The 25,212-nt window shown below is 47.7% G+C and overlaps 1 protein-coding gene across 5 annotated transcripts in view; it reads right to left on the bottom strand.

The window, feature by feature from the left end:
• PACSIN2 (protein kinase C and casein kinase substrate in neurons 2) overlaps positions 1-25,212 on the bottom strand; it is a 169,570-nt gene that overhangs the window by 134,524 nt on the left and 9,834 nt on the right. Inside the window, exon 1 of one of the 5 annotated variants that reach the window (XM_049884572.1) lies at positions 725-3,141. The exons of the other annotated variants lie outside the window; for them this stretch is intronic. The gene's annotated coding sequence lies outside the window, so the exon portion shown is untranslated. Of the gene's footprint in view, positions 1-724; positions 3,142-25,212 lie in introns of those variants that run through there. 5 annotated transcript variants of the gene reach the window in all.

Raw genomic sequence — 25,212 nt, forward strand, 5'->3', positions numbered from 1 at the left:
CAAAAAGGGACAGGGGCTGGTTGAATGGATGCAGGAAATCTCGGGCCGAGAAGCGGAGTATGCTGTCATATTACAGGGAGAGCAACTAGGGTCAAGTAAAAATGTGTGTAAAATTTTTGTAAGGGAAACTAACTTGAGCTGTAAGCTTTCACTTAAAACACAATTAAAAAAAAAAATTATAGCCAAGAAGCCCTATCGAATTGACTTGGTGGCAACACACAACAATAACATGTGTATAAGTGCGCTCTTTCTAAAAAAGGGAACAATAAAATATTCTGGAATGCCTTGACCTCAGGCAGGAGGCAGCACTAGGAGCTCCCCTGAGGGGCACAGTGGTTTAGTTCTCACACTGGGGGATTGGCACGGAAGCATTCATTATTGTGTGTTAAAACCTACATACCTGTCATACGATATTTTAGATGAATTTTGAGTTAGTAATAAAACACCTCTAAACTAGAGGCAGATGAGAGAACTGTCAAAAGAAAGACACAAGGAAAGAAGCACAAATGCTCAACAAACTCTGGGCAAAAAGCAAGCAAATGCTGAACCCCTCGGCTCTCCAGGCCAGTCTGGAAGGTACGGTCTTGAGGCCTCCTCTCTCTCTGACATTTGAGGACACTGGTCTGCTTATTCCGGCTGTGGGACAGCGAGGTTAGAAATTACGGCTGTGCTAAGTCCCTGCATGAGAGGACAGGACCACGGGGCGCCCACCACACGAACCTACCTGGTGCGGACCCTCCACGGCTCTAGAAGTCACGCACAGTTCCCAGGATTCTCCCTGTGGAAAAAACTGGCCATTTTGAGGCGGCTTGTCACTTTAACAATCCTCTTCCCCACCCAATCCCAGGAATTCACTCCTGGTTCCTGTAGGGTGAGGCCAGAAGCCACACCCACAGCGCAGAAAGGCCAATGGAAACTGCAGGCCTTCAGGGTGCAGGCAGTCACCTGCTCCAGACACAGCAGAGACACACGCCCGCCCAGGCCGGACAGCCACAGGCCGTGGCTGCTCTCCTGGCACTCTCCCCACAAGCCTGTCAAGTCCACAGTGTCACATGGGGTACACAGACATGGGGTAACAGCACTAAATGCAGTCCTCCCTGCCATGCCTGGGTTTTAATGGAATTAAATTTAATGCATTTCACTACCTAATATGCTTGCTGCTGGGTTTTAGTAAATATTTCTACATTTATGGAGAGTCCTCCATGACTATTTTACTTAGATTTTTATTAACCTATTGCTGTCGAGTTGATTCTGACTCATAGCGGACTATAAGACAGAGAAGAACTGCCCCACAGGGTTTCCAAGGCTGTAAATCTTTACAGAAGCAGACTGCCACATCTTTCTCCCTTAGAGCAAGCAGGTGGTGGGTTTGAACCACTGACTTTTTTTGGTTAGCAGCCAAGCGTTTTAACCACTGTGCCACCAGGACTCCCTTTATTAAGATTAGCAACTGGAATTTTATTATGTGCCTTTTAGACATCTGTGGATATAGTCACAGGGTTTTCTTTTTTGATGTGATGTAGTAAATTGCTACGTATAACTAACTGAGCACTTACTATGCACCAAGCCTTGTGCTAACCGCTTTATACGTGTTATCTCTTTCAGTTCTTACACAGATAGGCCTTTTATGGTGGTACTATTCTCGTCCTGCCAAATTTTACAGATGAGGAGACTGAGGCTCAAGGAGATTAAATAACTTAGCCAAAGTCGGAGAATCAGTAGAACATGCGCAAAGCCCTGAGCCGGCACTTCCTCCGGCCCACACAATTCCTCATCTTAGGCTATCCTCCGGCCCACACAATTCCTCATCTTAGGCTATCCTCCGGCACACACAATTCCTCATCTTAGGCTATCCTTGCGCTTCTGAGTGGACCTTACTCGGCCATGGAGAAGTGATCTTGTATTAGACTACTGTATTCAACTATAAGGAGCCCTGGTGACCCAGTGGTTAAAGCGCTTGGCTGCCAATCATAAGATCAGTGGTTTGAACCCACCAGTTGCTCCACAAGAGAAAGATGTGGCCGTCTGCTTCCATAAAGATTTACACCCTTGGAGACCCTATAGGGCAGTTCCACTCTGTCCAACAGGGTTGCTATGGTCGATATTGACGTGAAGGCAGCGAGTTTGGTTTTTGGTATTCAATTTTTATTTTATTTAGAAATTTATTTAGAAATGTTGCAAATATATTTAAACATTTACCCACACCTACACGGATACACGGAGATGAACGTGATCCACTGTTTTCTCTAGACCACGGGTAGAACAGGAAACACAGACACTACACTGAGACAGACATATCTGACTACACAAAATTTCACATCTAACAAAGTAAAAACAAACTACAGAAACAATAGCCAGGGGGAATAGTTGCAATCTACAGCACATACAACAAAAGATTTAAAGCCCCAATATACAAAGGGCTCCTCAAAACTGGAAAGAAAAACAACCCGATAGGGAAATAACAGACAAAGGATATAGACAGAATTCACAGAAGAAACATAAATGGCCAATAAATGCACGAAAGGATGCTCAACCTTCCTTGTGCTCAGGAAAATAAAAATTAAAATAAAAACGGGATACTATTTTCACCCAGCAGATGAGCAAAAATGACAACACCCAGAATCAGAGGAAACGCCCAGGAAAGGGCTGCATGCGTGATGCCAGTATGTCCTCCAAAACAGCTGAAGCCATTCGATCTGGCCGTCAGGGCTACACACTACCAACCAGGAGGGACGTCCTGAGTATAGCATTCATTCATTCATTCATTCATTCATTCATTCAACAGAAAGCACGCTTTTAGGTCTCTATCTCAGAGAGCTTAAGTTCAGGAATATGTAAGCTAAAGGGAAGTGAAAAACGTAAGTTGCTGAGTAATGCATATAGTCGTTACTGAGTGCCACCAAGCTGATTCCAACTCACAGTGACTCCACTATGACAGAGCTGAACTGCCCCTCGGGGTTTTCTTGGCTGCAATCTTTACAGAGGCGGATCTGCCAGGTCTTTCTCCTGCAGAACTGCTGGGCAGGTTCGAACCACCAACCTTTTGGTTACCAGCTGAGCACTTAACCATTGTGCCACCAGACTCCTTCATGCCTACACTATGTTCCCCCTTTCTTTTTTTTAAAGTGTGTTTAGGTTCGTGGGAGCCTGGAGAAAGGTGTCAAGGCTCTTACCCCAAAGCAGTCCTCTCATGGCGCCGGGCTGAGGTGAGCAGAGGTTACCACCTTGCTGTGCACATTTGTTTCACCTGGTGTGAGCATACTGTAACAAATGCAGCAGCTGGTCACTTTCAGAAAGCTAATAGAGAATATCGCGAACAGCTTATTTACACCCAAAGAGAGAAGAACACAGAGCCCACAGCGAGTTGGTGGAGGAGCCAAGGGTCCACCCTCCTTCCAGCTGGCTGACCGCAAAGCAGGCTCTGCGCTCACAGATGATGACATTTCTCCTCACCCGCCCACACGGGGCAGAGCTCGGGGAGACTTCCACGCTCCCCGCTGTTAGGTTCCGGGAGGCAGCCTGGCAACATGTCTCGAGTTCCTATGAATTACATCACGTCCTGGATGCTGTGCTGTGCGTTTCAGCCTACAGAAGTTTCACTCGTGCGAGACACGACACCACGTGTCCGCATCCTGAGTGCATCCCTGCCCTTGGGGAGTGTATCATTCCATTCCGCGGACGCCCACAAAGCATTTCTGGGTGAACCGCACCTTGCCCAGCACCCATTCCTCCCGGCTCCGGCAAGAGCATTCCAGTTTGGCCTTGGGAATCCCCGTGCCCCTTTTAAACAATCCTCCCTCCCCTGGCTCCTTTTCAGGTTTCCTCTCAGAGCGTGAGGCCACCCCACCCAATGTCTACTCATCTGCTGAGCTTAGGTTCTGACCCCAGATCCCGCCTCCTGTGCTCTCAGATGGGAGGGAAGTCTGCTGTGAGGCCGGGCTGAAGGGGCTACAGGCACAGTACTCGGCGGCAAGGCAGAAGGAGCAGTCTTCCCCGGTCAATGAAAACAGAGCAGCTGTGTCATTTGTTTAACGACAGCAACAAATTAATAAAAGCACATAATTCAGAATTTTCAATTTCCAATCCAAAAGAAAAGCTCCAGGCCCCAGGCTCCCCCGATGTACTTTGCTGTTGCTGCGTTAACCTAATGGAACTCCACGTCCACCTCACGCTCACTCATCTAACAAAAGCGTGATGCCTGTGACCTGACTGTGTACTGTGCCCAACCCGGGACAGCTGGTCAGCTCCACCTGATGCAAAGATGACACCAAGTGGAAGAACTACCCCTCCAATCAGTGCTTCAGGGCATCTGGGCCTAACCAAACCCAAAAACCAAACGCACTGCCACTGAGTCGATTCTGACTCATACTGCCCCTACAGGAAAGAGTAAAACTGCCCCACAGGGTTTCCAAGGCCATAATCTTTAAAGAAGCAGACTGTCCCATCTTTCCCCCGTGGAACAGCTGGTGGGTTCAAACCACCAACCCTTTGGTTAGCAGCCAAGCACTTTAACCACTGCGCCACCAAGGGTCCTTTCTGGGAATAAGGAGCAAAGTAAACCAGAAGGAAAAGGAAATTAAAGTCTCTTACCTCGCCTGTAGGGACTCTGGGTGGTATGAACGGTTAAGCGCTCCACTACTTGCTGAAAGGTTGGCGGTTCGAACCCACCCAGAGGCGCTTCAGAAGACAGGCCTGGTGATCTGCTTCTGTAAGGTCACAGCCACTGAAAACCCTATGGAGCAGTTCTACTCTGCAGACGGGTGGCCATGAGTTGAAATCGACGTGACGGTAACCGATAACAACAACAGCAGCAACATCTCACCTGTGTCACAAGGTTGCAAGGCTGTGGCCTGTGTGACTGTTAGAGTAAGTGGACCCCAGGAAGGGCCGGGCGCCTCACATCACAGTGGTGCAGGTCTCCTCCCCCAGCACACCGACAGGGCCACCAAGTTAACACGATGAGATTTTAAAGCCAAGCAGTTGCAACCACTTCAAAAGTCAACCACTTGCTCAAAAAGTGGGGGTACAGGGTGGAAAGCGAAAGTAAAGTGGGATACTTGACGGTTCTTATTCTGAGTTCAAGCCTAAAATAAACATATGTTGGTTTCTTTATTCGGTTAGGTAACCAAAAGGTTAGGAAAGCCAGCTACTTCCTACCGAAAATGAAATCAGGAAGTGTTGGCGAGGGGAACAAGGTGACCAGAGAGGCCCTCTCCTCTTCCGACCGGATCCCCAGAGGATGGCTGGCTCCGCCACCTCTCCTGAGGGCTCCAGAGCTCCAAGAGGTCTACTTCCCAGTGCCCCCCAGTATGCCCCCCAGACACCCTCAGGCAGCCTCCCTGCCCACCTCTCGCTCTCCAGTACTTCTGGCTTCACCTCCCTCTGCATCCAAACTGTCCCAGGGCCCAGCAGGGTGACCCTTCACTAACAGGCACCCCCGGCCACCCACATGGCCCTACCTGCCAACCTGCAGACAACTGCTCAGAAGGGCCACCTGGTACCGAAACACTTGCAAACATGAGAGAGCAGTATAAGAAACAGACCCCGCACCCACACCTGTCATCCAGCTTCAGCTGGGTTCTAACCTCCTGTCTGCCTCTGCACCACACCACATTCCGGAGGGAGGGGTCAAGGTGGAAAAAGTCCTTGGAATCCCGTTCAATGTTCAGTGGTTCCCGCCCCAAGCCTGCCCAGGAATCCCTGTGCAAACCCAGGTTCCCCTCGGAACTCCAGTTCTATCTCCACCTGCAAAACTGATTGTACCTGCCACCACGCGCTGGCCCTTGCTGATTGCAGGGCTGACGTCCATTACAGACAGGTCCACTATAGGAACCACTGCCGCCTGTCTTCACCCGCCCCTCCCCCCGCCCCTGCCATGGAAAGTGCTGCCAGCGCAAAGGACACATCAAGGTCATCTCGACTGAGGCTGGGCCTCCAGGCCTGGCCCAAGGAAAATGTGGAGTCAGGAGGTTGAACTTTAACTTCAAAATCAGCAGTGACCTTGCTCTGCAGGCTTAGTCAAGCCGTCCTGAGCAGAGCTCTCTTCCCCCGTGAACACAGAAAACCTCGGCATTAGACAGGGAGAGAGCTGAGAGGAAGACCAGGACTACACCAAGAGATTCGAGAGAGAGAAACGATAGCTAGCAAAAGAGAACTTGCCCAGCGGAAACGGAAAAGCAGTCCAAGCTAAGCAAAAAGGATGCCACTGTGTGAGCCACAGAGTCTGGGTCACAGAAGTGGTGGGAGAGGCTGGCAGACATCCCAGCTATTTAGGAACAAGCAGCAGCTGGCTGCACAGCTGACACGGCCACAGGACACACCAAGAGCAGGGCTTGATGACATTCAGCCCCTGGCTCCCCTGGCCCTGACTCCCACAAACAATCCTTCTGCCCCTCTCCAGCCCTGCAACCGCCACTCCTGCTCCATTCTACACATCTCCCTGCGACCGCGCATTCACACCACACGCTTACTGCGCCCTCCCAGGTCCTGCTTGTGTGACGGTGACAGTCTACTGGAGCAATGAGAGAGCACACACTGAAGTCTACGTGGGGATAAAACGACATCAGAGAAGCCAGAGAACAAATGACGCCAAGGGGCAAGGTGAGAATAAAGGGCAGGGAAGGCCCCACCGTGGGGGGTGTGGCTTTGGGCTAGACCTGAAGGACAAGAGAGAATCCGCCAGGCAATGAGATCATTCCAGGCAGCGGGAACCAGAGGTGCGGACACCCTAAGAAGGGGCAGCAGCTACTACATCAAACACCTGTATTTACTTCTCATCTCTACCGTTGTTCACCCATTCTAGAAAAAGTTCTCTGAAACCCAGCTCTGATCTCCTTACCCTTCCACTTAAAAAGCTGTATAATTAAGTCCCTGAGATCCAAAATTCTTGAGTGAACTTTACTGTATTTAAATTACATATTAGGAACCCTGGTGGCACAGTAGTTAAGAACTCAGCTGCTAACCAAAAGGTCGGCAGTTCGAATCCACCAGCCACTCCCTGGAAACCCTATGAGGCAGTTCTACTCTGCCCTACAGGGTCACTATGAGTCAGAATCGACTCAATGGCAATGTTTTTTTGTTTGTTATTTAATACATATACATGTAGATACGTATGTGTACGTATATGTACTGTTGTTAGATGCCATCAAAGTTGGTCCCCACTCATAGCGACCCATGTACAACAAAACAAAACACTGCCTGGTCCTGCACCATGCTCACGATCATTGCTATACTTGAGCCCACTGTTGCAGCCACTGTGTCAATCCATCTCATCGAGGGTCTTCCTCTTTTTCACTGACCCTCTACTTTACCAAGCGTGAATTGGTTCCTCCTGATAAGAGGTACACAGTATGTGAGACGAAGTCTTGCCATTCTCACTTCTAAGGAGCATTCAGGCTCTACTTCCATGACAGATTTGTTCTATGTATTATGTATATACGTTTATCTCCACTATCTCCAGGAAGCCTTCCCTGACTAACTCCCCCACACAGCCCACAGCACTCTCCCTTCAGGCCACACGGACAGCCTGCAGGGTCCACCACACCCTTAATACTGAGTTAATGAGGGAAGGCACTGCCATGCTGGGTGTGCATGTCTGCATCTGTGCACACTCAGGGACCAGGACAGAGCTATGCACAGTGTGGCGTCCAGATGAACACAGGAAGGACAGGAAAGGGCCTCTTCCTCCAACACTCAGACATCACCTGGACAGCCTTGAGGAGCTCTCTGTGTGTAAGGGCAGGCCATGTGTTCACATCCCAGGCTCTGTTCTCTCCAGCCTGGCAGGGACCCGCTGGCACACTGAGAGGCAGGGCTGTGCCAGAAGATCAAGGGTGCCACCCTACCAGCTCCATGGTATACTGGAAAGACAGGGACAGACCTGCATTTAAATGCTGCACTTGTCACTTACTAGCTATGTGACCTTCAACAAATTCCTAACCATCTCTCTGAGTCTCCATTTTCCTCATATGCAAAAAGGAGGTAGCAGTACTAACCCTGCAGAGCCACTGTGAGGGCTGGATATAGTGTGTGAAGTCCCTGCCACCTGGCAGGTTCTTCAACACTGACCACTGCTGTCACTTTACAGGCCAGAGAGTTTTCCGCAGAGAACTCCAAACTCTAGACTACACCCCTAGCCACAGGCCAGAGAGTTTTCCGCAGAGAACTCCAAACCCTAGACTACACCCCTAGCCACAGCCCATTCTTCCCTGAGGGACTTGCCAGCCACTGACCACGGTGGCTTAAGACCACCCACTCTGGGTTCAGGAGCAACCACAACACACCCCCATGGCACCATGTTCATAAGCACAGTCGCACCTTTATTCTTTATTTTAAAACCTCTGGGAGTCACATTGCAAAATACCCATTTCGAAAGAACATGGAAAGAAAAACAATTTAGGAAGTGGAGGGTTGTCCCAGGCATCAAAGACAGGGAGAAGACAGTCACAGAAGGGTCTTCATTCATGGGCGCCATGAGGCCCCTCTGCAGAGATGAAGAGGTTTGAGCCCAAGGAGGCCCTCCGCAGAGATGAACCACTTAGAGCCCAAGGAGGCTCCTCACCTGGAGGGGCACTCAGCCTGAGAAAGGCAGACCCATGCCAAGAGCGAGAGTAGACCACAACCATATAAAACCCGGACTTATCGTCATAAAGATACAACTCAAACTTGTCTTTCCCTCACCTCCCCCCGTTGTTGTTGTTTGCCGTCCAGTCAATTTCAACTCATAGCGACCCATGTGACAGAGCAGATCTGCCCCACAGGGTTTTCTTGGCTGTCATCTTTACAGAAGAAGATCGCTAACCACTGTGTCAATTCATCTCATCGAGGTTCGAGTCACTGGGTGGGTTCAAACCACCAACCTTCTGGTTAGCAGCCAAGTGCTTAACCCAGAAATTAGAAGTAGACAAGTGAGATTAATTAATCCTGCCTCCTACTAAGATGCACCTGACGAGAGCCATGGTGTTTTCAGTCACCTCATACGCATGCCAAGGCTGGACAATGACTAAGGAAGACAAAGAAGAACGGATGCCTCAGAATTGTGGCGCTGACCAAGGATACTGAACATACCACGGGCTGCCAGAAGAACGAGCAAATCTGCCTTGGAAGAAGTACAGCCACAACGGTCCTCAGAAGTGAGCATGGGGAGACTTCATCTCGCATACTTTGAACATGTTATCAGGGTGGATCAGTCCCTGGAGAAGGACCTCATGCTTGTTAAAGGGTCAACGGAAAAGGGGAAGGCCCTCAACGAGATGGATCGATTCAGTGGCTGCAACAATGGGCTCAAATGTAGCAACAACTGTGAGGATGGCGCAGGACCAGGCAGTGTTTTGTTCAGTTATACACAGGGTCATCATGAGTCGGAATCGACTCGACAGCACCTAACAAGCACCACCTAATAACGAAAGTGAAAAACGCATTATGTTAAACTGAAAATTTAGTTCAACAGTTCAAATCTCAACAGCTCATAGAAGCCCAGCCTCAGGGTCCATCGGCCCAAAGTCTAGCTGCCCCTTTAACTGCAGCAGCTGAGGAGCAAATCCTGTCGCTGCAGGCATCCAGGCTCAGACTCAGCGAAGGCACCAAGACGCTGCTAAATAGTTCTCTGTTCAGACACAGCGCAGCTAACGTTTCTCGCCAAGCTTCCTTCCCTTCAGAGATAGACACCACATTACACTCGATCCACTCTAACCCGTGTATGCGCCCATATTCCAAAGAAATATTTTCAAAAACTCCAAGTATTTATTGATTTACCATAAAAACTACCATGACATCACATGGTAACTGTCATGGATTGAATTATCCCCTCCAAAAAACGTCTGTATCAATTTGGCTGGGCCATGATTTCCAGTATTGTGTGGCTGTCCTCTATTTTGTGATAATAATTTTATGTTAAAGAGGTCTGGGGTGGGATTGTAACATCCTTACTAAAGTCACTTACCTGATGCAATATAAAGGGAGTTTCCCTGGGGTGTGGTCTGCACCACCTTTTATCTTACAAGAGATAAAGGGAAATGGAAGCAAGCAAGAGTGCAGGACCTCATACCACCAAGAAAGCAGTGCCGCGAGCAGAGCAAGTCCTTTGGACCTGGAGTCCCTGCGTGGAGAAGCTCCTAGTCCTCGGGAAGACTGATGAGAAGGCTGACAGAGAGAGAAAGCCTTCCCCTGGAACTGATGCCCTGATTTTGGACTTTTAGCCTACGTTAACGCTAAGAATTAAATTTCTCTTTTTTTTTTTTGTTAAAGCCATCGACTTGCGGTATTTCTGTAACATTTGGAGAAAAAAAAATGTAGAAACTTAAATCCGTGATCTAAAAGATGACCAAGGAAATAGCATGTTTCTTAATGCAACAGAAAACTCACCCTCTTCACAGATGAGATAAAAATCCATGCAAGCCTAACTCCAGATCTAAACAAATCACTGAATGATGTCTTTCAAATGCATGAAACAACATCACTTCCCCTGAGGGCAGCCCTAAGCACACCAGGCCCCTGGCTGCTCACAAACCAGCAGGTTTCGGCTAAGGGGTGTAAGCGCTGACCTTCTGACTCAAAGAATCGACAGCCTTATAACTACAGGGGCTCCGCATTACCCAAGCACACATCTGTTCATTCACAAATGTCTGACTGTCTATTATCTCCCAGCACAGAGCTAAGAACTGTGGATTCTAATAAAAAAAAAGGCCTATCCGTGCCCTCCACCTCATCTAGCTCCTAGCCCAACGGAGGAGACAAACAAGTGGTCAGTCACCACACCATATGTGCGAAATACTGTAGCCCAGGAGCAGGACAGCTGGGTTTTGAAGGATGAGTAGGAGTCCAGCAGGCAAAGACAGGAAGAAAGAGCATTCATAGCAGGATTTGTGGAAAGCACTGAGGAGGGAGAGAAGCAAGAAACTGAGGCGCGTGGCAAGAGATGAAGCTGAGGGGGTGAGCAAGGGCCAGATCACAAGTTTGGAGTTTAACATAAACCCACTGCGGGCCACTAAAATCTTGAATCTGGTCAAACAGTCCAAACACTCCTCACTGCCCAAGGAAATGAAGACCCAGATGAGAGAGCCACTTAATATTTTGGTTGACACGAGTTCATGAAAAAAGTTAAACCAAACCTCTCCAATACTCAACAATGCAAAGCATGGCCTAAAGGCATCTTGCACCTTCTCTGTGCCTCAATTTCCTTGTCTGTAAAATGGGCAGTAGCTACCTGGTCAGGTTGTTGTGGGGACTACATGGGTCATACACATGAAGTGGTTAGAGCGGAGGAGAAGCTCTTTCTGCTAGGTGGTGGTGGAGGTGGTACGAGGGCAATACTAGCAGTACCGGCAGTATATGAATCCCATACATGACCAGTCCACAGGGTAAAAAGCAGACAAAGGCTGCACCACCTCCTGGAACAAAGAGGCTCTGTGGCTGAGGGGAAAAGAAGGCTGGCTCCCCAGTCCTGCACAGGGCGTTCAGTGAGAACAGCACCTTCCCTGGCCTGACAGCAGGTCACACACCCAGTGAGGAACACCCTCCCACCTTCCTCAGCAGCAGCCATGTCCCCAGCCTGGGCCCTACTCTACCCACTCAGGCACAGAAGGCTTGTTGCCCCTTCACCTCTCTGTACCTGGCAGGCCTCCCCAGTCACCTCTGAAAACGAGACAGTGCACGCGTGCACACACACACACCAGAAACTGCCTAGGGAGAGAGACTTCGGACCGCCAGGTACCTCCTGGCCCCTCCCACACATGCTATCCTGTGGTAAAGGCCTGCTGCTCAGGGGCTGAGGACTCACACGTGAAATAAAGACACCGTCAGGCTGTGCAGATGAGAACAGTGCACGCTCATGAAAGTGAAGAGTCCATGCTTCAAACCACAATTCCTAGACCTTGGGGTTTTACTGATTAAAAAGTTTCCCCCTAAGTTTGGGGGACTTTTCCACAAATGGTACTGATAACAATTGGATATTTACACGTATAAATAAATAAACTTCAATCTATACCTCACATCATAACTCAAAGTGAATCACAAACCTAAATAGTAACTATAAAACTGCTAAAACCCTTGTGTCCTGAGATTAGGCAAAGATTTTTGATACGGCAACAACCATAAGAGCACAAACCATAAAAAAACAAACTGATTTCATCAAATTTTAAACTGTCTGCTCTTCAAAAGACAATGTTAAGAAAATGAAAAGACAAGCAACATACCGGGAGAAAATATTTGCAAATCACGTATCTGATAAAGGGCTTGCGTCCACAATATAAAGAAATATAAATACATAAAAATATAAAGAAATCTCAAAACTAATAAAACAGCCCAATTTTGAAAATGGGTAAACTGTTTGAATAGATACTTCACCAAAGAAGATACACAAACAGAAAATAAGCACATGAGAAGACGTTCAACATCCTAAGTCCCTAAGGAAATGCAAACTAAAACCACAATGAGACGCTACTATAGACTTAGTGGAGTGGCTAAAAAGACTGACCATACCAATGGAGGCAAGGACGCAGGGGAACTAGAACACCCACACACTACTGGTGGGAAGGTAACACAATACAGGCACTTTAAGTTTGGCAGTGTTATGGACTGAATTATGTGCCCCCAAAATACGTGTTGTAAAAAATCCCAACCTCTAGGCCTGTGGTTATAATCCCACTTGGGGATGGGTTGCCTTTGTTGTGTTAATGAGGGAGGATTAGTGTAGGTTGTATCTTGAGTATCTTCAGTCAATCTCTACTGAGATATAAAAGAGATTAAACAAGCTAGCCACTGGGAGGAGAAGAGATCTTGTGAGACAAGCATATCCAATAAATAAACATGGATTTATTATTTCAAGAAACCAAAGACACACATGAATCCATCAGCAGTGTCCTGGCCAGTGAGGATCCTCACATGCACAAGTGTAAATGCATCACCCTGCACTTCCACTCTGTCCACACGTGCGGCCTACAAATGGCCAGTGTTTGGCCTCCTCTCAGTCCAAGGAGTGTGCACACGGGGCAGAGTCCACCGAGGAGAAGAGGCCCACACAGGTCTCATGAGTGAGCTAGGGGTCACAGGGACAGGCCGTGGGGAGGCAGAGGTTTCAGGGACGCACAACCCCTTGGCCTCTGATTCCTCGGCCAGTGGGGAGGGTCACAACTGAAGGAGGTCCAAGGGAGGGTCCCACATGCACAATCCTGACTTATGAAGGGTCTGTGGGCTCCTCTGCAGCCCGCAACTGAGCCCTGCACATCCATACCTGTAGCCACGACGGCTGTCTCCTCTTTGGCTCAGAAATCTCTCCAGGTTTGCTGCAAAGCTTCTCCATTGTCGCAACCAACCACTCCATGCTGATCCCCAGTCTCCATCTTATTTGGACTCCCCACAACTCTGCCTCACCCCTTGAGACTGGAAGCACCATTTTGGACTGCCTCCTGGCTGGCCCCAGGACACTGCTTCCCACAACCTCTCCTTGGTGGTACAAAGGGGGTGACTTCTCCCTCCCACCCTGGAGGTTGTTCTGGACCCAAGTGCCCAGGGAGGATGACTGGACACTGTACCAGTCACTCAGCACCAAGCCCCCCCAGGGAGGATGACTGGACACTGCACCAGTCACTCAGCACCAAGCCCCCCCAGGGAGGATGACTGGACACTGCACCAGTCACTCAGCACCAAGCCCCCCCAGGGAGGATGACTGGACACTGCACCAGTCACTCAGCACCAAGCCCCCCCAGGGAGGATGACTGGACACTGCACCAGTCACTCAGCACCAAGCCCCCCCAGGGAGGATGACTGGACACTGCACCAGTCACTCAGCACCAGGCCCCCCCAGGGAGGATGACTGGACACTGTCCCAGTCACTCAGCACCAGGCCCCCCCAGTCCAACCCTCCCTATGGATGTGAGTTGTCTGTAGAGAAACTTAATCCCGGCGTTTGGTCCTGTTTCGAAGTAGCCCCGAAGGTGCGGTCTGCGTTTGACGTTAGGTCGTGGCACGCCGCACAAGGAGGCAGAGCTAGTTCTTAACGGAAATATTTAAAGAACTAGCAGCTGTTGGTGCCAGGAGGCTAGCAGCTTGCAAGCGTCCAGTTAGAATAGTGATGCCGTTAGACCAGGGCTGAGTCGGTAACGCAAACGCTGTTCCATTCCGCGGTCTACAGAACACACAAAGTTTTTAGAGGAACTTCTCAGGAAGTTACTCTGTTCACTGGGCAGTGCCCGAAAAGTTAAAACAAGAAAACAACTGCCAGGTTTGGAAAAGCCAGGGTACATATAAATCTCCTCAGCCAAGCACAAAATAATACACATTTCAAATTCATTCACTAGGCAATTATTTGGAACTAAGGATGGGATTATGTGATTTTGCTAACCGCTAGAAAATAAAGAACATGTACATATAATATACAAAACAAAAACCAAACCCACCGCCATCGAGTCGATTCTGACTCATAGCGACCCTATAGGACAGAGCAGAACTGCCCCATAGAGGTTCCCAGGAGTGCCTGGCAGATTCGAACTGCCGACCTTTTCGTTAGCAGCCACAGCACTTCACAACTATGCTACCAGAGTTTCCATATAATATATATGGAAATATAAATATATAAAATAACTTTAAGTGTCTGAACTGTCCACCATGTAGAGGCCTCAAAGTACGTCTTCCATCCTTGAACAAGCAATTCTACTCATGTAAACATGAAACTTTTGATTAAAAAAGCCAGCCAGAGAATGGAGGTAGTCCAGGACAAGCTCCTTATTTAGGCTGTAAACACAAATCTCCAATTTATGAGATATATCATTTAAAACTCGAATTTTTAAACAGGATGTATCCAAAGACGCTACAGCTCCATAAAGCAAGCACTTACTAAAAGTTCTTAATTGGACCTACTGAACTCTCTTTCGCGAAGTATTATACCCAAATGTTAACTTGCTTTTCTTCTTCTTAAATGTATAATTAAACCATCCCCCTATTCTGGATAGCCGGGTTCTTGCTGGTTTTTCCTTTTTACGGTGATGCTGTGATCAACGAGCTTACACTTATTTTGTCGCATTTCTGATGATGTCCTCAAGCCTGGCTGCTGACTCCCACAACCCCTAGCTGCACACAGGTCAAAGGCAGCGCACCGCTTCCTAGCCACGAGGCCAGCACTCCACCTCCCTAAGCCAGGTTTCTCACCTGCAGAACAAAGGAGTTATAAGGATAAATGTAACCACATGTGGAAAGGTAAGACACCTGGCGCAAAATAAGCCTCAGTAAATACCAGATTTTTAAAGCCATTCACCCCCATGAGTCTGTCAGTTTGTCGTACTATGGGGGCTTGTGTGTTGCTGTGATGCTGGAAGCTATGCCACCGGTATTCAGATACCGGCAGGGTCACCCATGGAGGACAGGTTTCAGCTGACTTCCAGACTAAGACAGACTAGGAAGGAGGACCCGGCAGTCTACTTCTGAAAAGCATTAGCCAGTGAAAACCTTATGACTAGCAGCGGAACACTGTCTGATATAGTGCTGGAAGGTGAGCCCCCCAGGTTAGAAGGCACTCAAGAGATGACTGGGAAAGAGCTGCCTCCTCAAAGTAGAGTCAACCTTAATGACGTGGATGGAGTAAAGCTTTTGGGGCCTTCATCTGCTGATGTGGCATGACTCAAAATGAGAAGAAACAGCTGCAAACATCCATTAATAATCGCAACATGGAATGTAGGAAATACAAATCTAGCAAAATTGGAAATCATTAAAAAAAAAATGAAACGAAACGCATAAACATCAATATCCCAGGCATTAGTGAGCTGAAATGGACTGGTATTGGCCATTTTGAATCGGACAATCATATAGTCTACTATGCCAGCAATGACAAATTGAAGACGGATGGTGTTGTTCATTGTCAAAAAGAACACTTCAAGATCTATCCTGAAGTACAACACTGTCAGTGATAGGATAATATCCACATGCTTACAAAGAAGACCAGCTAATACAACTATTATTCAAATTTACACACCAACCACTAAGGCCAGAGATGAAGAAATTGAAGATTTTAATCAGCTGCTGCAGTCTGAAATTGATCGAACATGCCATCAGGGTGCATTGATAATTACTGCTGATTGGAATGCGAAAGTTGGAAACAAAGAAGAAGGATCAGTAGTTGGAAAATATGGCCTTGGTGATAGAAACAATGCTGAAAATCGAATGATAGAATTCTGCAAGGCCAAAAACTTCTTCATTCCAAATACCTTCTTTCACCAACATAAACGGCAACTATACACACGGACCTCACCAGATGGAACACACAGAAATCAAATAGACTACATCTGTGGAAAGAGATGATGGAAAACCTCAATATTATCAGTCAGAACAAGACCAGGCGCCAACTGTGGAAGAGACCATCAATTGCTCATATGCAAGTTCAAGCTGAAACCGAAGAAAATCAGAAGAAGTCCACGAAAGCCAAAATATGACCTTGAGTACATCCCACCTGAATTTAGAGACCATCTGAAGAATAGATTTAACACATTGAACACTAATAACCAAAGATCAGATGAGTTGTAGAATGGCATCAAGAACACCATACGTGAAGAAAGCAAGAGGTCACTGAAAAGAAAGAAAAGACCAAGACGGACATTGGAGGAGACTCTGAAACTTGCTCTTGAACATGAAGCAGCTAAGCAAAAGGAAGAACTGATGAAGTAAAAGAACTGAACAGAAGATTTCAAAGGACAGCTAAAGAAGACAAAGTAAAGTATTATAACGGCATCTGAAAAGACCTGGAGATGGAAAACCAAAAGGCAAGAACACACTCGATGTTTCTCAACCTGAAAGAACTGAAGAAAAAACTGAAGCCTTGAGTAGCAATAGTGAAAGATTCAATGGCGAAAATATTAAACACCGCAGGAAGCATCAAAAGAAGATGGAAGGAATACAAAGAGTCATTACACCAAAAAGAATTAGTTGATATTCAACCATTTCAAGAGGTGGCATATGATCAGGAACCAATGGTACTGAAGGGAGAAGTCCAAGCTGCTCTGAAGGCATTGGCGAAAAACAAGGCTCCAGGAATTGATGGAACATCAACTGACATGTTTCAACAAACAGATGCAGCGCTGGAGGTGCTCACTCGTCTATGCCAAGAAATATGGAAGACAGCTTCCTGGCCAACTGGCTGGAAGAGATCCATATTTATGCCTATTCCCAAGAAAGATGATCCAACCGAATGCGGAAATTATAGAACAATATCATTAATATCACAGGCAAACAAAATTTTGCTGAAGATCAATCAAAAGCGGCTGCAGCAGTATATCGACAGAGAACTGCCAGAAATTCAGGCTGGTTTCAGAAGAGGACGTGGAACCAGGGATATCATTGCTGATGTCAGATGGATCCTGGCTGAAAGCAGAGAATACCAGAAGGATGTTTACCTGTGTCTTATTGACTATACAAAGGCATCTGACTATGTAGATCATAACAAATTATGGATAATGTTGTGAAAAATGGGAATTCCAGAACACTTAATTGTGCTCATGAGGAACCTGTACATAGACAGATCAAGAGGCAATTGTTCAGACAGAAGAAGAGGATACTGACTGGTTTAGAGTCAGGAAAGGTGTGCATCAGGGTTGTATCCTTTCACCATACTTATTCAATCTGTATGCCGAGCAAATAATTCCAGGAGCTGGACTATATGAAGAAGAACGGGGCATCAAGGTTGGAGGAAGACTCATTAACAACCTGCATTATGCAGATGACACAACCTTGCCTGCTGAAAGTGAAGAGGAATTGAAGCACTTACTGATGAAAATCAAAGACCACAGCCTTCACTACGGATTACACCTCGACATAAAGAAAACAAAAAGCCTCACAACTGGACCAATAAGCAACATCATGATAAATGGAGAAAAGGTTGTAGTTGTCAAGGATTTCATTTTACTAGGATCCCAATCAACACCCATGGAAGCAGCAATCAAAAAATCAAAAGACTCATTGCTTTGGGCAAATCTGCTGCAAAGAACCTCTTTTAAAGTATTGAAAAGCAAAGATGTCACCTTGAAGATTAAGGTGGGCCTGGTATTTTCAATCACATCATATGCATGTGAAAGCTGGACAATGAATAAGGAAGACCAAAGAAGAATTGATGCCTTTGAATTGTGGTGTTGGCGAAGAATATGGAATATACCATGGACTGCCAAAAGAATGAACGAATCTGTCTTGGAAGAAGCACAACCAGAATGCTCCTTAGAAGCAAGGATGGCGAGACTGCGTCTTACATACTTTGGACATGTTGTCAGGAGAGATCAGTCCCTGGAGAAGAACATCATGCTTAGTAAAGTACAGGGTCAGCGGAAAAGAGGAAGACCTTCAATGAGATGGATTGACACAGTGGCTGCAACAATGGGCTCAAGCATAACAACGATTGTAAGGATGGCGCAGGACCGGGCAGCGTTTTGTTCTACTGTGCATAGGGTCGCTGTGAGTCAGAGCCAACTCAATAGCACCTAACAACAAAAACAACAACAAAGCCATTCAGGTAATGGCCAGTTCAGAAAGGCAAATGTGACCTGGGAGGGTGGCAAGGAGACTGGTGTCCAAGCGGACAGGACCAGGGCTGGCCCTGCAGCCCACCAAGGCTGCCCTCCCCCTGCACTGGAGTAGGGATTGTTCATTACGGTCCCCCAACCAGAACGTCAGGTCTTGTCTATTTTGTTCACACTGTAACCTCGCTGCCTTGAACCAGGCCTGGCAAATGATAGACATTCAGATATTTGCTGAATAAATAAATGAGGGCTTATGAATTCATCAAAATTACATGCAAAAATATGTGAACCTATTCGGGGGGGGGCAGAATCTGATTCCATGAAATCTAAGGAATCTGAGGCCCAAACACAGGTCAGTAAACACTGCTGAGTTTCATCACATGGCTGGGAACACCAACGACCAAGGTTAGGTGAGCAGGGCGGTAAAATCACACAGCAAGCTCTAAGGGACAGTAGAGCTTTCCTACAAAAGAGAAGGCTCCTCCGGGGCTGGCCACCATGTAATCAGTCACTGGCTTAGCCATGGGCAGTGCCCAGCCTTTACGCCTGTGGTTTGAATCCGGGTTGCACTGTGCAACTAGAGCCCCAGGTGAAGGAGGTAGCAGAAAGAAGTACAAGAATTGGTTAATAAAAACAAAACAAAACACTCACTCACCCTGAAGGCAGCCCAGGAGAGACAGGTCCACCAGGGAGTGAGCTGGGATAGGGACCCTCAGATCACGGAGGAGTCCAGCGGAATTCCTTCTGGCCCCTCGAATGTAAGCCCCTTCTGGGCCCCCCTGAGGCCTTAGACACGCCCCTGGTTTACACCTGGTTTGGATTCTGGACTCCCAGCCTTGCTCCCAGTTGACAACTCAGCACTGCCACCCCGGGGACTCCCTCTCACCAACATGCCCTGACCCAGGAGACACGCGGGTGGCAGGGAGAGAGCATAAACCAAAACACAGAGCAGGAAAGAAACAAGAAACACACGCTGAACTACCCACCCCCTCGATAAACCAGAAGCCAGCTGCCATCAAGCAGATCTTGGCTCCTGGCGACACCAGGCGCGTCAGAGCAGAACTGTGCTCCTAAGGGCTTCCAGTGGCTGGTTTTTCGGACGCAGATCACCAGGCCTTTCTTCTGAGGCAACTCGGGGTTGACTCGAACAGTCCAGGGTGCTAACCTTCCGTATGACCCAGGTACTCCTCCCCCCCAGAGAAGGACCCTTTTTCAAGATCAGTAAGGTCCCTAGCTCCCTAGATGACAGTACTTTTGGCATACAATGACTGACGAAAGCAAGACAACAAAAGATTACTGTAAATTCAAGATTTAAAATAAATTGGTATTTTATTAATCTTAACCCCAGCATCATTTATATACCAAACCCAAACCAAACCCACAGCCATCGAGTCGATTCCGACTCACAGTGACCCTAGAGAACAGAGAACTGTGCCATAGGGTTTCCAAGGCTGTAATCTTTACAGAAGCAGACTGCCACATCTTCTCTCATGGAGGGGCTGGTGGGTGCGAACATGGACCTTTCAGTTAGCAGCCAAGCGCTTAACCACTGCGCCACCAGGGCTCCTTCATTTATACAATAACATATAAATAGAATATGTGTGTGGGGAAGGGACTTGTGGGCACAGACCTGAGTGAGTGGGTGCTCCCTAACTTCCTGGGGAGCCAGGGTCCCTGTGGGGGGCTACGGGGGCACTTAAGAGAAAACCTTGAGACAGAGCTGGGTCTGAAGAGTTGTTAAGCTCCTCTAAGCCTATTCCCTTGACTGTACAATGGAAACCAAGAGTGTGTCCCAGGATGTTGGGGACTCTGAGGCAGGAGGATAGCCATGCTACATGGTTCTAAGCACCACATGTCCCAAGTGCATGACATACATGCGCCCACCTAATCCTTATACCAAGCCTATCTGGTACACATTACCCCCCATTTTACAGGTGAGGTAACTGAGGCATGTAAGTAACTTGCCCAAAGTCACACAATAAACTGCAGAGCTGGGATTTGAACCCCAACCACCTGCCTGCTGGGTTCCACACACACCTTTAGGCACATGGCCCTGGGGCTGCCCCATGGCCAGTCCTCAACACAGGATCAACCCTGTCCCACTGCTCCTGAGAGAGGCCCCCCCTGCAGGTGCCAGGTCGAGGCCCAGAGCAGGCCCTCCTCCAGCAGCAGGAGCCTGCAGAGGGACCTGGGCGCAGGGCCTTTGTGGATCCCAGCCACTCACCAGCTCTACCCCCAGCAGGAAGCCCCTCCCTCCCACCCTCCCTCATCACTCCCAGGAGTTCCAAGGGGGCAGACAGGAAGCGTCCTCCAAGGCTGGGCTTTCTGGCTCCCCTAGACACACTGCTAACATGAAGCTTTCACAGGGCAGGGATTTCAGGAGGTTTTCGTCCTCTGCCTCTTGTTCGTAAGAGGGCATGTTATTTTAAACTATTTCTAAATTTCGTCAACCTGCAAGTTCCTGCTAGCAGTAGCAGACAGAAAGCACAAGTCTAAAATAGAAATTCTGGAGATGAGCACAAAAAAAAAAACCCTCAAGGAAAGTGACTTGTCTGAGCTTTAAAGGGATTGGACAAGACACCACACTGATTTAAAAAAAAAAAAAAACCCTCAAGGACTTGCCTGTGTTTAAAGGGAAGTGACAAGACAGCCCACAGATCAACTTCAGGCCCACACTTGCATAAGGCAGAAGGAAATGAACCCAAAAGGAAATACGAGCAGCACTAATGATGAAATAAAAAAGGGTGAGTCTGAAATTTACTATAACAGCCCTTTAACTCAGTCTTCATACAAGGAGACACCTATCACTCCATTGATTCACCAAGTTAATTTTTTCAAGAAGAAATTCTACTTACACAACCAGACAAAATAAACTGCAGGAAGATGTAAATTGCTTTGGACATAATTCCTTTAAAAAAAAAAAAAGTTCCTTTAGATAAGTTAAATAAGAGTGGCACATAACACCCAGAGGTGACCGATGAGATATTTAAGTGAAGTGCCCCACAACACCCCAATTCACGGTAAGGATCTCCAATCCATGGTGTTGTTAGGTGCCGTTGAGACCATTCCAACTCATAGCGACCCTATGTATCACAGAAGGAAACACTGCCCGGTCCTGAGCCATCTTTACAATCCTTGTTACGCTTGAGCCCATTGTTGCAGCCACTGTGTCAATCCATCCTGTTGAGGGTCTTCCTCTTTTCCACTGACCCTGTACTTTACCAAGCATGATGTCCTTCTCCAGGAACTGATCCCTCCTGACAACATGTCCAAAGTATGTAAGACGCAGTCTCGCCATCCTTGCTTCTAAGGAGCATTCTAGTTGTACTTCTTCTAAGACAGATTTGTTTGTTCTTTTGGCAGTCCATAGTATATTCAATATTCTTCGCCAACACCACAAATCAAAGACGTCAATTCTTCTTCGGTCTTCCTTATTCATTGTCCAGCTTTCACATGCATATGATGCGATTGAAAATACCATGGCTTGGGTCAGGCGCACCTTAGTCTTCAGGGTGACATCTTTGCCCTTCAACACTTTGAAGAGGTCCTTTGCAGCAGATTTACCCAATGCAACGCATCTTTTGATTTCTTGACTGCTGCTTCCATGGCTGTTGATTGTGGATCCAAGTAAAATGAAATCCTTGACAACCTCAATCTTTTCTCCGTTTATCATGCTGTTGCTCATTGGTCCAGTTGTGAGAATTTTTATTTTCTTTATGTTGAGGTGTAATCCATATTGAAGGCTGTGGTCTTTGATCTTTATCAGTAAGTGCTTCAAGTTCTCTTCATGGTAAGGCTCTCCAATCCACGGTAAGACCCTCCAATCCACCGTAAGGCTCTCCAATCCACGGTAAGCCTCTCCAATCCACCATAAGGATCTCCAATCCACAGTAAGGATCTCCAATCCACAGTAAGGATCTGGATGGCAGACCCAAGCGTTAGCTAGGTAAATTCTCAAATTTTCCTGTAATCTAGACATTGTCAAACCCAGCTTGTTTACCCATCAAATAACCACCTCCACTCCTCCAAAAGCAGATTCAGCTCAGCCTTCCTAACTTTGTCACCCTGCTTCGTGAAAGTGGCAGGAGAGAGGGGGTACAACTTGGCAGAAAGAAAAGAGAACGGCTGAGCCCCCACATACACACCATTCCTCAGCCTCTACCCCACCCTCCAAATTACTTGCACCCTTTGTGTTCTCGAAAATGCTTTTTCTTCTGCCTGGAATGCCCTCCACCCCACCCCCAACTATCACACTCTGTCCATCAAGAGAATCAGTTCAACAGTGTAGGCCCTTCCCATCCTCCCAAGGTCATGGTGGCCAGAGAACCATCCTTCTAGCCCCATTGTGAGGTCCTGCTTCTGTGGGACTCTCAGGCTAGGCCCAGGTCTGGGAAGCAGAGGAAAGCTGACGGCTCACGACAGACAGAAAGAGGAGCCCTGGCACCCCATTCAACTCAGACTAAAGTTGGGTCAAGGGCTGCTAAGGCCTCGTGCTCCATCATCAGTTACAAACGTTCAGGCTTGAAATAAACTGGCCCCGTTCCAGGCCATGCCACCCAGCCAAGTTAGGCAGCTAAGCAGCGGTTTCTCAGGGACATGAAATGGGAAGCCTGGAAAAGACAAAGGAACCCTAAGTGTACGTGTCTCTGGGGCTTGGCAGTTACCATCCAAAGGAGTCCTGGTGGCGCAGTGGTTAAGCACTTGACTGCTAGCTGAAAGGCTGAACCCAACAGCTGCTCCATGGGCGAAAGATATGGCAGGCTGCTTCCGTGAAGATTTACAGCCTTGAAAACCCTATGGGGAACCTGGAAGGCATTATGCTGAGTGAATTAGTCAGATGTAAAAGGACAAATATTGTACAAAACCACTATTATAAGATCTTGAGAAATAGTATAAACTGAGAGGAACACATTCTTTTGTGCTTATGAGGGGGGGAGGGAGAGAGGGGGGAGAGGGTTATTTACTGATTAGATAGTAGATAAGAACTACTTTAGGTGAAGGAAAGGACAACACTCAATACAGGGGAGGTCAGCTCAACTGGACTGGACCAAAAGCAAAGAAGTTTCCTAGATAAACTGAATGCTTCAAAGGTCAGTGGAGCAAGGGCGGGGGTTTGGGAACTATGGCTTCAGGGGACATGTAAGTCAATTGGCAAAATAAATTCTATTAAGAAAACATTCTGCATCCCACTTTGAAGTTTGGCGTCTGGGGTCTTAAATGCTAACAAGCGGCCATCTGAGATGCATCAATTGGTCTCTACCCACCTGGATCAAAGGAGAATGAAGAACACCAAGATCACACGATAATTATGAGGCCAAGAGACAGAAAGGGCCACATGAACTAGAGACTTACATCATCCTGAGACCAGAAGAACTATGGCTGCCCTGACAGGGAGCACAACAGAGAAGCCCTGAGGGAGCAAGAGAATGGGATGCAGGGCCCAAATTCTCATAAAAAGACCAGACTTAATGGTCTTAGACTAGAAGAATTCTGGCGGTCATGGTCCCCAAACCTTCTGTTGGCCAGGACAGGAACCATTCCCGAAGCCAATTCATCAGACATGGGATGGACTGGACAATGGGTTGGAGAGAGATGCTAATGAGGAGTGAGCTACTTGTATCAGGTGGACACTTGAGACTGTGTTGGCATCTCCTGTCGAGGGGAGATGGGAGGGTAGAGAGGGTTAGAAACTGGCAAAACGGTCACGAAAGGAGAGACTGGAAGGAGGGAGCGGGCTGACTCATTAGAGGGAGAGTAAACGGGAGTATGTAGTAAGGTGTATATAAGTTTATATGTGAGAGACTGACTTGATTTGTAAACTTTCACTTAAAGCACAATAAAAATTATTAAAAAAAAAAAAAAAACCCCTATGGGGCAGTTCTACCCTGTCCTATAGGGTCACTCTGAGTCAGAATCCACTCCATGGCAGTGGGCTTGGTTTTTCTTATCTAGTCACCATCTGGCTCAGCTGAGAAGCCTGAAGCATGGCTTGGGGCTTCCAACCAGCCTGCCAGAGTTTGACCACACATACAACCAACAGCTCAGCCAGTTGCCTAGGCAACAGCCAACCCAGACATGTTTAGGCATCCGTGGCAACCAGGGCAAAGTTCAATTTCCATACTTGTGATAAAACAGACTGCCAAGCACAGAGTGAAGCGTTACTCTAAAATGCTGTTTTATTGACAGAAGAAACGGGTGTGGAGGGGAGCCAGGCAGCAGCTAGCAGAGCCGGGGCAGCTAGAGGAGCCCAGCAGTGCTGGCACCAAACCCTGCCTGTGCCTGGGAGACAAAACTGAGTTTATGCTTCTGTGCCGTCTGTATTTCCTTTTAGCTCTACCTTAGCAAGTAGTAAAGCCTCCTTTTTTAACAAGGATAAGAGGAACCAATAAAAAAGACCTCTTGCCCATGGTCAGGCCAGAGGAGGACAGGGGAAGCAGCCCGGCTGGGTATAGAGTGGGGAGAGGGTGGAGACAGCAAGAATCCAAGGGAGAGAACACCAGGGCAAGAGCATGGGTCTCCTGGCCCTGCCTCTGCTCCCCACCTGGGACGCCGCCGCTGCCTGCTAAGCATTCGGTTTTAGCAAGGGCACCTTTTCCTTTACAGACCCTGGAAAATGAGCCACCAGGAAAGTAGGACTCCACCCAGTCTGAGGGTGAATACCTAAGGGGCAGTGGAAGGTGGACAGTGAACCCAGTTCATGGCAGAGGGACACAGTAGAGGAACA

Source organism: Elephas maximus, chromosome 4, assembly GCF_024166365.1.
Source record: "Elephas maximus indicus isolate mEleMax1 chromosome 4, mEleMax1 primary haplotype, whole genome shotgun sequence".
In the NCBI taxonomy this organism is placed as follows: domain Eukaryota; kingdom Metazoa; phylum Chordata; class Mammalia; order Proboscidea; family Elephantidae; genus Elephas; species Elephas maximus.